General features: G+C 35.6%; 1 pseudogene; it reads right to left on the reverse strand.

Moving 5' to 3' along the window:
* Positions 1-3221: 3221 nt before the first annotated feature.
* LOC143672562 (ferritin heavy chain pseudogene) lies at positions 3222-3918 on the reverse strand (annotated as a pseudogene).
* Positions 3919-4165: the final 247 nt, after the last annotated feature.

Below are 4165 nucleotides of genomic sequence, written 5' to 3' on the forward strand. Positions count from 1 at the left end.
TACTATTCTTTCATCATTGACTGAACATGGAACACTTGTTGAAATAGTTTGCCCCACAATAGTTTCTTAAGTATGACATCAAGAGCAAAGACAACAAAAAATAAATTGGACTTCATCAAAATTAATTTTTTATGCAACAAAGGACACTATCACAAGTGAAAAAACAACCCACAGAATGGGAGAAAATATTTGTAGATAATATATCTGAAAACGGAATAGTATCTATAACTTAACAACATAAAAACAAATTACCTAATTAAAAAATGGTAAAAGTATTTGGATAGACATTTCTCAAAAGAAATATACAAATGGCCAATAAGTACATGAAATTCTCAACATCATAATTAAGGAAATGCAAATCAAAGGACAATGAGATACCACTTCATATCAACTAGAAACAGATTATTAAAAGCATGGAAAATAACAAGCGTTGGCAAGGATGTGGAGAAATAAACCCATGTATATTGCTGATATAAAATGTTGCAGCCACTGTGAAAAACAATTTGGCTGTTCCTCAAAGTGTTAAACATTGAATTAATGCATGATTCAGTGATTCTACTCCTTGATTTATACCCAAAGAATTCAAAACAAGAACTCAGACAAATACTTGCATGGCAATCTTCATAATAGCATTATTTACAATAACCAAAAGGTGTAAAAAGCCCAATTGTCCATCAACAGATGGATAAACAAAATGTGGTATATCCATACAATGAACTGCTATTTAGCTGTAAAAAAGTATGACGTTCTAATACATGTTTTGACATGGGTAATCCTCAAAAGCACTATGCTAAATGAATTAAGGAAGACAAAAGAAGGATAAACACTGTATGGTTCCACTTATATAAGATGTCTAGACAGGCAAATTCATAGAAACCAAAAGTAGAAGAAAGGTTAACAGGATCATAGTTATTGCTTGATGGATATAGAGTTTCTGTTTGGAATGATGAAAAATTTCTGCATATAATAGTGAAAATTACAGAGTATATCACTGAATTGTACACTTAAAAATGACTAAAATGATAAAAATTTGAGGTATGGATATTTCCAAAATAAAAAGAGAAAAAAAGATTGGCCATAGATGTGAAGATTTATTTTTCAATTATCAATTTAATTTCATTGATATATGTTTGTCCCTGTGCCAATTCTATGCTGTTTTCATACTGTAGCTTTCAAGTTTTTTAAATCAAGAAGTATGAGGTCTCTAGCTTCATTTTCTTTTTCAAGATGCATTTGGCTATTCACTTTTGATGATTGGCTCTTCCACTTCTGCAAAAACTGCTGTTGGAGGTTTGATTAAGATTGCAATGATGCTATAAATTGCTTCAGGTAAAACTGACATATTAATAATATTTAGTTTTCCAATCCATGAGCACAAAATGTCCTTCCATTTATTTATGTGTTCCTTGACTACGTTAACAATGCTTTGTTGTTTTTTGTGTATAAGACCTTTACAACCTTGGTTAGATTTATCCCAACATATTTGATTTTTTTAATTGCTAATGGATTTGTTTTATTGATTTTCTCTTCAGGTTGTTTATTATTAGGATATATATAAACTCTGGTGATTTATTCATGATAATCTTCTACTCTTCCATTTTACTGAATTTGTTTATTAATTCTAGCACATTTTTGTGGATGTTCCAAGATTCTCTGTATAAATAAATATAAGGAATGGGGAAGACTTTACTTCTTCTTTTCCAATTTGGATAACTTTTATTTCTTTTTCTTACCTAAATTTCTGGTTGGAACTTACAGTAGAATGTTGCATAACAGTGGTGACAGTGGGCATCCTTGCTTTGTGCCTGATCTTAGAAAGAAAGCTTTCAACCTTCTACCATTGAATATAATGCTAATTGTGGGTTTTCATATATGCCCTTGACCATGTTGAGGAAGTTTCCTTCTATTTCTAGTTTTCTAAGAGTTTTTATACAAGAAGGGTTTCCAGAGTTTGTGAAGTGATGTTACTGCATCAATGGGGATGAACATGTGTTTTTCACCTTTGTTCTATTAGTGTGTTGTATAATTCTTTTAATTTGCTATTGGATTTGGTTTGCTAGTGTTTTGCTGAGGATTTGAGCATCTATTTTCATGAGAGATAATGATCTGCAATTTTTCTTCATTTAGAATCTTTGTCTGTCTTTGGTATCATGGTGAGTTTGACCTCAAAGAATGAGTTAGAGAATATATTATTTTCTAGGTTCTTTAAAGCAAATATCATGAAATGCATTGATTTAAACATGGGAATTCATCCTCTCATGGTTTTGAGACTGAGAAAATTTCAGCTCAATGTGTTCTCAAGGCAATGCGTTCTTTCTAAACTGCTGACAGTGATTCTGGACTCCTCTGCCACATGGCAAGGCACATAATGGTATCTGCTGGTTTCTCTCTTCTCTTGTGGGTTTCATTGATTTAGCTTCTTGCTTCTATGGCTTTTTTCCCTCCCTGTATTCATCCCATGTATAAAGGACTCCAGTAATGGGATTAAGAGCCATCCTGAATGAGGTAGGTCGCACCTTACTGAAATAGCCTCATCAAAAGGTGCTGTTTACAATGGGTCTACTACCACAAGAATGTATTAAATTAAGAGCATGTTTTTCTGAGGCTAATATTACTTCAAACTACCAAACAAGTGGTTCCTTACTCTTCCATTTTTGGGAAGAGTTGTTCAAGACTGGAGTTAATTCTTTTTGGAATGCTTGGTAAAATTCACCAGTGGAGCCATCTGGTTTGGGCTTTTCGTTTTGGGGGAAATTTTTGATGATTCATCTCCCTACTGCTATTGATTTGCTGAGATCTTCTGTTTCTTATAAGTATTTAGTAGGTATCAAGGAATTTGTCCATTTCCTTTAGGTTGTATAATTTGTTAGCAGACAGTTGTTGATGGTATTCTCTTATAATCCTTTTTTCATTTCTGTGGGGTCAGTATCAATGTCCCCCTTTCACTTATGATTTTAATTATTTATGTCCCATCTGTCTTTTTCTTTGTCAGTCTACCTAAGTTTGTTGATTTATTGTTCTTTTTGAAGAACCATCTTTTGATTTTATTGATTCTCTCTCTCTCTCTCATATTCCCTATTCCAATTATCTCCACATTTATCTTTGTCGTTTCATTCCTTCCACTCAGTCTGGGTTTAGATTGCTCTTCTTTTTTTACACTCCAGTTAGGAGATTAAGTCTCTGATTTGAGATGACTTTTCCTTTTTTTGGGTACCAAATTACTTTATTTGAAGGAATGGTACAAATGAAACAACTTGGTTGGTGTTGATACAACTTAATAGAAAAGGCAAAGGTAAACCCAACATGCATGCATGGCCCTGGTGACCACAGAAGTCACCCCGTGACTCTGGGGAAGACAGCATAAGGCTTAACTCTCATCATCACTGTTTCCCAGGGTGTGCTTGATGAAGAGATACTCTGCCAAGCCAGAATCCGGGGCCCCCATCTTGTGCAAGTTGGTCATGTAGTCACCCAACTCTTTGATGAATTTCACCTGCTCATTCGTGTAATGTGTCTCAATGAAGTCACACAAATGGGGGTCATTTTTGTCAGTGGCCAGTGTGTGCAATTCCAGTAGTGACTGATTCACCATTTTTTCCAAATGTAATGCACACTCCATTGCATTCAGCCTGCTCTCCCAGTCGTCTCGTTCTGGTTTCTTGATATCCTGAAGGAAGATGCAGCCGCTTATTGGTTCTACAGCTTCATAAGTTTCTCAGCATGTTCCCTCTCCTCATGAGATTGGTGAAGAAAATATTTGGAAAAGTTCTTCAAAGCCACATCATCATGGTCAAAGTAGTAAGACATTGACAGGGAGATGTAAGAAGTATAGAGCTCCAGGTTGATCTGGTGGTTAATGGAGGACTCTGAGTCCTGGTTGTAGTCCTGGCACACCTGCAATGGGGACGTGGTCATCATAGTGAGTGGTTGAGGAGAGGGGGAGGCAGCAGCTGCATGGTGCTGGAGAGGTGGTTGAAAGCTGCTCAGAGTGGACAGCCAGCAAGGAGGAGGCAAGCAACGGATTCTGTTCAAGCACTGTTGAAGCAGGAAACCACAGTGACTCTCCGCAAAGATGTCTGCTGCTGACTTTTCCTTTTTAATGTAAGCATTTGGAGTTATAAATTTCCCTCTCAAAATTGGTTTTGCTGCATCCTATAAGTTTTGA

The sequence above is a fragment of the Tamandua tetradactyla genome, chromosome Y, assembly GCF_023851605.1.
Source record: "Tamandua tetradactyla isolate mTamTet1 chromosome Y, mTamTet1.pri, whole genome shotgun sequence".
In the NCBI taxonomy this organism is placed as follows: domain Eukaryota; kingdom Metazoa; phylum Chordata; class Mammalia; order Pilosa; family Myrmecophagidae; genus Tamandua; species Tamandua tetradactyla.